Source organism: Rattus norvegicus, chromosome 5, assembly GCF_036323735.1.
Source record: "Rattus norvegicus strain BN/NHsdMcwi chromosome 5, GRCr8, whole genome shotgun sequence".
Taxonomy (NCBI): Eukaryota; Metazoa; Chordata; class Mammalia; order Rodentia; family Muridae; genus Rattus; species Rattus norvegicus.
Window position 1 is genome coordinate 7,246,932 of NC_086023.1, and position 11,887 is coordinate 7,258,818.

Below are 11,887 nucleotides of genomic sequence, written 5' to 3' on the forward strand. Positions count from 1 at the left end.
CTTTAATCCCTCTGGTTAGAAAGCAGACACACCCTTAGTACACACCTTTAGTCACAAACAAAAAGGTGAAGTTAGTTTGTTGTAGGAAGCATCCATGTTTGAAAATGATGCCGCTCTGAGTGGCAGACAGAATAACAAATCAGAGAAAGATTTGACAGAATAGTATACGCCCAACTCTCAGAGAGAAAAGAGAAACTACTTAAGATGAGAGCAGTGCAGACAGAAAGGAGGCAGTCTTACTAAGACAGTTGAAGAAAAAATAAGCAGGAACAGAATGAGAAGAAACCAGAAGACTAGAACAGATTGCCAAAGTTAGTTTGAGGCCAAGCAGAACAATTCAGGAGAAGCCAAGAGAAGCCAAATTGAATCAGTCAGCATGGAGAGGGGGTTGAGCCTGAAGTGATGAGCTGACCAGCCAGCCAGAGCTCAGAAAGAACTAGGAAGGCTGAGCTTATTCAGCAGTAAATCTCAGAAGCTGAAAACATTCTGGGCCTATTTAAATTGTATGGAGTCGAGAAGCCTTCAGAACTTTGACTGGTTTAGCAGACTGAAGCAGTAAGTTCTGAGATGACAATTACATCAGGCAAATAAAGATTCTATTACAACATCTCAGTAACTGTGGGCCACAAAAAACCTCTTTCTTTATAAATTGGTTATGTCATGCATTTATTACAGTAGCAGAAAACCAACACAAGCCCTGTGTGTGTGTATGGCTGTGACAATGGCTGACCTGGGTCATAGTCTTGCAGCTGATGTAGCTTCCAGAGTCATCTTTCATAGCCACCGCATAGAAGATTCATAACATTCCTATGAGATAGGTAGTTCTTGGGGTTTTATCTTCATTTTACTAACAATATTTGAGTTTCAGAGAGAATCTTATCCAATTAAGCACAGATATTATGAAGCAGGACCTTGTCTCAAACCCTACCAAAATTATTGTCCTTATATAATTTCTCATCAATTTCAACAATCACTAAACTGATAGTATGGGAAATTCTCACATGCTGCTGTTTCCTTCTACCTACATTAAACTAGAAAATTCACACATACAACATGGCTCTAGCATTTTCATCCCAAGAAAAAGTAGATACTATTATCCTTGACATACTAGGTGGCCAAGATACTTCTGGGAACCATGAACTGGTCACATTGTCCAAGACTCTGTGGAAAATGCTATGTTGTCTCAATGATCCTTCCCCTTCCTGGTAGTCACAGTCTTGGTGAAAGGACAAGCTGTACTGAAAGTTGGTAGAGGACACTCTGTGCTCAGGGAGGCAGCACAGGGTCCCTGAGAACTGACCTCAAGAGAGTCAGACAATGCCCATTGGCTACACACCATCTCCTGTATAAGTTTTCACAACCCTAGCTGGCTTGGACCACAGGAATTTGTTCTAACATAATTCTGGAGGCCCAGAGCCTAAAATCAGCATCAGCAGAGGCAAGGTCCTTCCAAGACTGTAGACAAGAATCCTCTTTGGCCTCTTCTAGTTCTTGCTGGCTCCTGCTGTTTGTTCTTATGAGCACAATTGATGCTGTCTATGTTTTTATCTTGACTTGGCCACCTTCCCTGGGGTGCTGCATCCTCTGCTTCTCAGGAGGTCATTGACCTGAGCCTCTGCTTCCAAATAAGTTCATAATCTGATGCCAGTCTGTGTACTGGGCGCTATTCATGGGGGTCTGCAGGACTCTGGCCAGAATGGACAAAGAGTTTTGGCTCTCAGAGGGGAAGCCAGAGCAAGGCAGGTTGCCAGGCCTCTTTCCTGGTGGCCACTGCTAGGGAGTCAGTGGCAGGCAGCAGGACTTAGCAGGCAGCCAGGGGCCAAGGTCAGGACCACTGAGCAGGAAGTGGCTGCAGTAGACTCGAGTGGCTTCCAGTGATGAAAACTTTGGGAAAGAACACTCAATAAGACAAGCACTCTCATACAGTCATTAGTGAAATAACTCATGCACTTTGTTCCTTGTGGATAGGGTCTTATAACACAATGGGGTGGCATGGGATCTAAAGGCAGATGCTTTCTATTGGCTTGGTATGAGAGGTTAGGGATGCCTCATCTACATGTAGAAGATCTGGCTTCAGGTGTTGTCCCTATTTGACTGATTGTCACAACCCTCTCCTTGGGGTGTTGTGGCCACATGTTTCGGGACAGGAACAGGTTGGGAGTAGATTTAAATGCCTACCATTCTCAATTATGAGGATTGCTGGGGTTCCTGAATCCACTCAACTTTACCAGGTTTTCTGTCTGGTGGCATGGTCCACTGCCCCACAATCTGAACTTCCAGTAGCCATAATGTTCATCCTACTACACAAAGTTGCTGTATCAGTCAGCATTCTCTCAAAAAAAAAAAAGTGAGCTAATAGACTGTGTAAATTTGTATACATAAATAATACCTGCATATGCATAAGAATGTGTGTATGTGTGAACATGTGTGTATGTGTGAGAGAGCGTGTTTGTGACTATGTATATATGTGTGTGAGAGATTGTATGTGTGTATGTGAGTGTATGAAAGAGTATGTGTGTGTGCTTGTGTGAAAGAGTGTATATATATGAGTGTGTATGCTTGTACGTACTTGCGTTTACTGGAAGGAATTGTTCACAACGTGAGGAGTTGTAAATTACTGTCTGTAGTTTGGAAAACCCAAAAACAGAAGCTTCTCAGAAGCCTCAGAACAAGAGTCAGGCCAAAGGCAGACCCCAGTTCAAGATCAAAGACCTCGCTGGGGAGACTGTGTGTTCAAACATTTAAGAACCTGGATTCTGATGTTCTTTGGCAACAATCTGTTCAAGGGAGCGTTCCCATGAGCAGGAGCACAAGGCTCTTCCTGCTGCTCTTTCACTCCTGTACCAGCAGATCAGATGATGATGCCTCCCACGTCAGGACAGGCGTCTGCACTCAGTTTCCTGGCCCCTTTGCCAGTCTTTCCACAAAATCCTCATAAGCACCCAAAAGTGTGCTTTACCAATTCTCTAGGTGGCCCCTAATCAGTCACACTGGTCCTCAGGATTCACTATCACCCATTTGTTATTTTAAAACAACAGTTAGCCTGTTGATAACTGTTGTTTTCTCCTAAGATTGACATAGAGCAGCTTCACATAGAGCACTAGGGACCTGCTGGCCCTCAAACAGCATCATCAAATGTGCATATGCTATGGCAGAAAAAAAGTTCTCATAAAACCTTTTATTTACATCCTACAGTTCTGGACTGCTTGGCTTTCATCTGGAGGAATGTTCATGACATTCTTCTAAGACCTTATCCTTTCTTATCCAGTTTCTTTAAAAAGGTCTGAGTTCTGGTCATTTTTAACACCCTACTTAGTAAAGTATCAATTGATGAACAGTATTGAATCCTAGCGAGACAGTGGTGGCAGGCCACTTCTGAGATCACTCGTGCTGACTCTCACAACACAGAGAAGCAAGCTGGAGTTCAAAGGGATGCAGTGACTGCCCCTGAGATCCAAGTGCTACTTGCTGGAAGAGATTGTCTGACACAAACAAGAAATAAGCTTTGGAGGTCTAGGAACCACTCTGAGATTTAACCCATTTTCAGTATTTGTTATTTCCCAGGTGCTGTTTGAAATCAGTTTCTCAGACATTAGCTTGCATGAAACACATCTACAGATCTTGTCAAAATGCACATTCTGACATAGACGTTTGGTTCCAGGTCTGAATCCCTACATTTCCCCAAGCCACCACAAGACCACATTTGGAGTAGCAGGTGCCCAAGTGCTATATAACTACTCCTGATTTATTTTCCTAAATACCCCTGTTACTGTTACATATATACATAGGAAGAAACCAAGACACAAGAATTAGGTGAATAGGATTGGGGATTTAGCTCAGTGGTAGAGCGCTTGCCTAGCAAGCACAAGACCCTGGGTTCAGTCCCCAGCTCCGAAAAAAAGAAAAAGGAAAAAAAAAAGAATTAGGTGAATATCCTAAGGTTCCTCAGCAGGGAAGGGTCAACAGCAGGATATGTACCCGGATAATTCCATTAGAGCCTACATTCTTAACCACTGCCTTATATTGAGGTAGTTTTTGGGGTTTGGGGTTTTTTGTTTTATTTAGGGTTTTGCTTTATTTGTTTCTTCCTTCCCTCCTTCCTTCCTTCCTTCATTTCTTCCTGCCTTCCCTCCTTTCGTTCTTTGGTGGTTAGACGGTATATGGCTGGGGTTTCCCTGCATGTATATCTGTATGCCTGTATATCACATGCACGTACTGCCTTCAGAGGCCAGAAGAGAACATAAGATCCCTAAAATGATTGTGGGCCGCCAGAGATGCTAGGAATCAATCCCATGTCTTCTGGAAGAGCAACAAGGGCTCTTCATGGCTAAGCCTTTTAATAAGGGTCTTGAAAGTAACCAATGACAATCCCCATATTTAGACATACCAATTTTTATGCCAAGTCGTTAAGACTGTGTTTCAATTATGCTGTAATTAAAATAGTAACTGTGAAAGTATTTTTTCTTTATTAACTTGAGTATTTCTTATTTACATTTCGATTGTTATTCCCCTTCCCGGTTTCCGGGCCTGCATCCCCCTAACCCCATTTCCTTACTCTTCTATATGGGCTTCCCCTCCCCATCCTTCCCACATTACCTCCCTCCCCCCAACAATCATATTCACTGGGGGTTCAGTCTTGGCAGGACCAAGGGCTTCCCCTTCCACTGGTGCCCTTACTAGGCTATTCATTGCTACCTTTGAGGTTGGAGCCCAGGGTCAGTCCATGTATATAGCCTTTGGGTAGTGGCTTAGTCCCTGGAAGCTCTGGTGGGTTGGCATTGTTGTTCATATGGGGTCTTGAGCTCCTTCAAGCTCTTCCAGTCCTTTCTCTGATTGCTTCAATGGGGGTCCTGTTCTCAGCTCAGTGGTTTGCTGTTGACATTCGCCTATGTATTTGCTGTATTCTGGGTGTGTCTCTCAGGAGAGATCTACATCCGGTTCCTGTCAGCCTGCACTTCTTTGCTTCATCCATCTTATCTAGTTTGGTTGCTGTATATGTATAGGCCACATGTGGGGCAGGCTCTGAATGGGTGTTCCTTCTGCCTCTGTTCTAAACTTTGCCTCCCTATTCCCTCCCAAGGCTATTCTTGTTCCGCTTTTAAAAAAGGAGTGAGGCATTTGCATTTTGGTCATCCTTCTTGAGTTTCGTGTGTTCTGTGCATCTAGGGTAATTCAAGCATTTGGGCTAATATCCACTTATCAATGAGTGCATACCATGTGTGTTTTTCTGTGATTGGGTTAGCTCACTCAGGATGATATTTTCCAGTTCCAACCATTTGCCTACGAATTTCATAAAGTCATTTTTGATAGCTGAGTAATATTCCATTGTGTAGATGTACAATGTTTTCTGTATCCATTCCTCTGTTGAAGGGCATCTGGGTTCTTTCCAGCTTCTGGCTATTATAAATAAGACTGCTATGAACATAGTGGAGCACGTGTCTTTGCTATATGTTGGGGCATCTTTTCGGTATATGCCCAAGAGAAGTATAGCTGGGTCCTCAGGTAGTTCAATGTCCAATTTTCTGAGGAACCTCCAGACTGATTTGCAGAATGGTTGTACCAGTCTGCAATCCCACCAAAAATGGAGGAGTGTTCCTCTTTCTACACATTCTCGCCAGCATTTGCTGTCACCTGAGTTTTTGATCTTAGCCATTCTCACTGGTGTGAGGTGAAATCTCAGGGTGGTTTTGATTTGCATTTCCTTTATGGCTAAAGATGTTGAACATTTCTTTAGGTGTTTCTCAGCCATTTGGCATTCCTCAGCTGTGAATTCTTTGTTTAGCTCTGAACCTCATTTTTAATAGGGTTATTTGTCTCCCTGCGGTCTAACTTCTTGAGTTCTTTGTATATTTTGGATATGAGGCCTCTATCTGTTGTAGGATAGGTAAAGATCTTTTCCCAATCTGTTGGTTGTCCCTTTGTCCTAGCAACAGTGTCCTTTGCCTTACAGAAGCTTTGCAGTTTTATGAGAGCCCATTTGTCAATTCTTGGTCTTAGAGCATAAGCCATTGGTGTTTTGTTCAGGGAATTTTCTCCAGTGCCCATGTGTTTGAGATGCTTCCCCACTTTTTCTTCTATTAGTTTGAGTGCACCTGGTTTGATATGGAGGTCCTTGATCCACTTGGACTTAAGCTTTGTACAGGGTGATAAACATGGATCGATCTGCATTCTTCTACATGTTGACCTCCAGTTGAACCAGCATCATTTGCTGAAAATGCTCTTTTTTCCATTTGATGGTTTTCGCTCCTTTGTCAAAAATCAAGTGCCCATAGGTGTGTGGGTTCATTTCTGGATCTTCAATTCTATTCCACTGGTCTATCTGTCTGTCTCTGTACCAATACCATGCAGTTTTTATCACTATTGCTCTGTAATACTGCTTGAGTTCAGGAATAATGATTCCCCCAGAAGTCCTTTTATTGTTGAGGATAGTTTTAGCTATCCTGGGTTTTTGTTATTCCAGAAGAATTTGGGAATTGTTCTGTCTAACTCTCTGAAGAATTGGATTGGTATTTTGATGGGGATTGCATTGAATCTGTAGATCGCTTTTGGTAAAATGGCCATTTTTACTATATTAATCCTGCCAATCTATGAGCATGGAAGATCTTTCCATCTTCTGAGGTCTTCTTCAATTTTCTTCAGAGGCTTGTTCTTATCATACAGATCTTTTACTTGCTTGGTTAAAGTCACACCGAGGTATTTTATATTATTTGGGACTATTATGAAGAGTGTCGTTTCCCTAATTTCTTTCTCCGTTTGTTTCTCTTTTGTGTAGAGGAAGGCTACTGATTTATTTGAGTTAATTTTATACCCGGCCACTTTGCTGAAGGTGTTTATCAGGTTTAGTAGTTCTCTGGTGGAACTTTTGGGATCACTTAAATATACTATCATGTCATCTGCAAATAGTGATATTTTGACTTCTTCTTTTCCAATGTGTATCCCCTTGATCTCCTTTTGTTGTCTGATTGCTCTGGCTAGAACTTCAAGAACTATATTAAATTAGTAGGGAGAGAGTGGGCAGCCTTGTCTAGTCCCTGATTTTAGTGGGATTGCTTCAAGTTTGTCTCCATTTAGTTTAATGTTAGCTACTGGTTTGCTGTATATGGCTTTTACTATGTTTAGGTATGGGCCCTGAATTCCTATTCTTTCCAGGACTTTTATCATGAAGGGGTGTTGAATTTTGTCAAATGCTTTCTCAGCATCTAATGAAATGATCATGTGGTTTTGTTCTTTCAGTTTGTTTATATAATGGATCATGTTGATGGTTTTCCGTATATTAAACCATCCCTGCATGCCTGGGATGAAGCCTACTTGATCATGGTGGATGATTGTTTTGATATGCACTTGGATTCGGTTTGCCAGAATTTTATTGAATATTATTGCATCGATATTCATAAGTGAAATTGGTCTGAAGTTCTCTTTCTTTTTGGGGTCTTTGTGTGATTTAGGAAATTGTGAGTAATTGTGGCTTCATAGAAGCAATTCGGTAGCACTCCATCTGTTTCAATTTTGAGGAATAGTTTGGATAGTATTGGTATGAGGTATTCTATGAAGGTCTGATAGAATTCTGCACGGAACCAGTCTGGACCTGGGCTCTTTTTGCTTGGGAGACCTTTAATGACTGCTTCTATTTCCTTAGGAGTTATGGGGTTGTTTAAGTGGTTTATCTTTTCCTGGTTTAACTTCGGTACCTGGTATCTGTCTAGGAAATTGTCCATTTCCTGCAGATTTTCAAGTTTTGTTGAATATAGGCTTTTGTAGTAGGATCTGATGATTTTTTGAATTTCCTCTGATTCTGTAGTTATGTCTCCCTTTTCATTTCTGATTTTGTTAATTTGTACACACTCTCTGTGTCCTCTTGTTAGTGTGGCTAAGGGTTTATCTATCTTGTTGTTTTTCTCAAAGAACCAACTTTTGGTTCTGTTGATTCTTTGTATGGTCTTTTTTGTTTCTACTTGGTTGATTTCAGCTCTGAGTTTGATTGTTTCCTGCCTTCTACTCCTCCTGGGTGTATTTGCTTCTTTTTGTTCTAGAGCTTTTAGGTGTGCTGTCAAGCTGCTGATATATGCTCTCTCCTGTTCCTTTCGGCAGGCACTCAGAGCTATGAGTTTTCCTCTTAGCACAGCTTTCATTGTGTCCCATAAGTTTGGGTATTTTGTACCTTCATTTTCATTAAATTCTAAGAAGTCTTTAATTTCTTTATTTCTTCCTTGACCAGGTCATCATTGAGTAGAGCATTGTTCAACTTCCACGTATATGTGGGCGTTCTTCCCTTATTGTTATTGAAGACGAGCTTCAGCCCGTGGTGGTCTGAGAGGATGCATGGGATTATTTCTATCTTTCTGTATCTGTTGAGGCCTGTTTTATGCCCGATTATATGGTCAATTTTGGAGGAAGTGCCATGAGGTGGTGAGAAGAAGGTCCTGTACATGGTCCTCCCCCCACCTTTCTCCCATAGGTGATTCTCCTTAACAAGTAGATAATATTCAAGACACTTAATACTTCCCTGAACATTATTCTCCTATTCCTTATTATTATCATTATTATTATTTGCAAAGCACTATTTCCTACATGCTACACAGATCATTTCCAGTTAAGGTTTTTTTTTTCTGTTGACTTTAAATCTCTGGGATTGGAGCAGAAGAGCTTTTATAGAAACTTCTCTACCCTGTAGTTATGAGAGGTAATGATCATCATTTACATTGAGTGGAGACAAAGCAGGTCAGGCATTTAAATATAATGACCTAAGCCTGTTCCTAGGATGTATTTCATCTTCTGGTTTAACCAGGGAAATAAGACACTGGAGAAAGCTAATGTTGAGGGACTGTTGAGAATTTATTTTCAATGCAGACCTTCCATTTTTGAATTTAAAAAAAAAACTATTCTGATTATTTCAAATCTATCATCTCTTCGGCATTCATATTCATATTCTCTCTCTCTCTCCCTCTCTCTCTCTCTCTCTTGCACACACATACACACACACACATCTACAGTCATGTAAGTATATATAAACAATCACCCAACCCACACATTTTGTTTGCCAACACCCACATCTCACCAGTAAATAGGTTTCCCAGATTTGAGAAAATATAAATCATTGGTCTTTTCTTTCCATCTACAATAGCAACTGCCTCTGTTCATGAGTCAATAGACTGATTCCACCCCAAGCTACTTTTTTATAATTATATAATTACAATTTCAGCATTATAAAATAAAAGTAAAATTTTGTTTTTGTTGTATCAAGTAACCTATGAAGTTTGTGTTTTCTCCATGTCTGTAAAATTCATAGCAGAACAGAAATGATCAGAATCTGTGCTTTAAAAAAGATACACCAAGATTCATTTACAAACTCAAAATAAATAATATGCTTCTCAAAATATTATTTTTAGGTGCTTGGTTGTGTAAGCAACCTGCAGGAGATGGTACATGAAGGCAGCTCCTCATAAGATCAAAGCTTGAGAGCATATATTAAGCATCCTCCCAGTTCAGGACCAGCAGATGATGAAATCTGACAGATTGGCTGGCATTATTCCCCCCAACTCTGCGTGCTTGTCTTATGCAATCTGCTCCCACGGGGCTGAGCCACTGCGTTGTTCTAAAAACATCAGCCACGCATACATACCACCTCCCATCCTGGAAACTGAAGAACTTTACACTGTGGCAAGCATTTTCTCTCTGAAGTTTTCCTCACTATGTTTAGATGCAGATGAACTACCTGTTAAAAGGGTACTGAGCACACATCATCCATTACTATCTACAATGGTTAAAAAAATACATGTTCATCAAGCATTTCTGTTGAGCACCTGCCAGGCACTGCAACAGCTATTAAAGACATAAATTAAAGCTAAACTGGAGATCTTTTCACTTTTTTTTTTGTGGTGGTGGTAGTGGTGGTGTGTGCTCAGAATTTAGCCCAAGGCCTCATATATGTTAAGTATCTATTGAAAATAAAGGCTGTATGTGAGCCCATGTTCTCTTGCTCCTTCTGCTCCTTCTCTATCATCCATCTGTTCTCCATCATCTTAACTATCATCTACTATCTATCCTATCTATCTAACACTCTTTCATCTATCATCTGTCATTGTATCTATATCTCTAGTACCTATTTTTGTGTAGTCTGTGAAGCTTGGGCTCAAAGTTTGTTAAGTAGCCAAGGCTGGCCTCAACCTGGTTATCCTTCCACATCAGCTTCCCGAGTGCTGGGATCACCAGTGTATGCCATGTGTTCTATGACACATATGTAAGAATTAGTGTTGAAATATATGGCACAGACAACACAATAGGAGGAAAGAAGGTGGCATGCCTGCTCTGCCTGGGACCTTGAGGAAAGTTACGCTGAAGACCTCTCATTGAGCTGGGCTCACCGAAGAAACTTGCTAAGAAGGAAAAGCAGAAAGCACTAGCTTCACACCTCCAAAGCCCAGAGACCTTGCTGTAAAACCTGAAAATGGAATGACAATGGCAAAGCACAGGGGTCATCAGGCTGAACACTGGGGTACTCAGGAAGGACATCAAATGCCATGCTTTTATTTGATACTAAAGCAATAAGGAACTGAGTGACTTCTAACCAAGGAAGAGCAGGCAAATCAAATTATATATCACTATGGCAGACATTAAGAATGGATTGGAATAGGCAGAGAAAATTGGGATTTGAAATGGAGCTGTAACAGCACAAAAAAGAAGAGGCAAGAGCTAGTCCTCTTGGGACTCAGGAAGAAGAGGAAGAATACAGCATGGATCCAGAGGTCCCAATTACAATACTAGAAAAGACAGACTTTGCATGATCCAGTGAGGACAGTCTGGAGGAGACACATGTCTGGATAAAGAGACAGGCTGAGAATTTGCCTTTCAGTGGACTGCCTAAGACCATGGAGTGGGGATGCAGGGCACGGAGGGGGGATGCAGGAGATGGAGAGGGATGTAAGGGGTGGAGGTCAAGTGCTAAGCCCAAGAATCATCATCAAAGTCAAAGTCAGTCAGATGACAACAGGAGACAGTCAGGAGAGAGCACTCCTGGAGACAACAAGTGTGTCAGAATGATCTGGATTTCTACATACTCAGAGGGCAAGGCATTCTATGTGGCAGATGTGCATAGATGGCTGACCCCAGATTCATTCCCAAACCTCTTTCTCTGGAGCCAGACACACTTCCCAGTATCATTTCCAGCTAGAGGAGCAGTGAGGATTTATAGAAACTCTGCCGGAAGCCTCTAGAAATCTCATGTTACTTTGTGAGACAACATACCTAGTTTGTAGCCTTTGATTTTTTTTTCAAAGCCTACTTTTTAATAAGGGTTCTTAAAGGCTTCAACCTCTGGCTCCTGCTCTCACAGCCACTGCAGTACATTGAGCTCCATAGAGACAGCGCCGGGGCAAGCGAGAGCAAGACGGGCACTGGGCAATTCTGTGCCTTGTGGAAGAAACAACTAAACATGGGCAAAGGCGATCCTAAGAAGCTGAGAGGCAAAATGTCCTCGTATGCATTCTTTGTGCAACCTGCCAGGAAGAGCACAAGGAGAAGCACCCGGATGCTTCTGTCAACTTCTCAGAGTTCTCCAAGAAGTGCTCAGAGAAGTGGAAGACCATGTCTGCTAAAGAGAAGGAGAAGTTTAAAGATGTGGCAAAGGCTGACAAGGCTCATTATGAAAGAGAAATAAAAACCTACATCCCACTCTCAAAGAGGTGACTAAAAAGAAGTTCAAGGACCCCAATGCACCCAAGAGGCCTCCTTTGACCATCTTCTTGTTCTGTTCTGCATACCGCCCAAAAATCAAAGGCAAGCATCCTGGCTTAGCCACTGATGATGTCACAGAAACTAGGAGAGATGCCATGGATGACAAGCAGCCCTGTGAGAAGAAGGCCACCGAGCTGAAGGAGAAATACAAGAAGGA

General features: G+C 41.7%; 1 pseudogene; it reads left to right on the plus strand.

The window, feature by feature from the left end:
* The window catches only part of Acbd5-ps2 (acyl-CoA binding domain containing 5, pseudogene 2), a 124,085-nt pseudogene extending 112,403 nt beyond the window's left edge, over nt 1-11,682 (plus strand).
* Nucleotides 11,683-11,887: the final 205 nt, after the last annotated feature.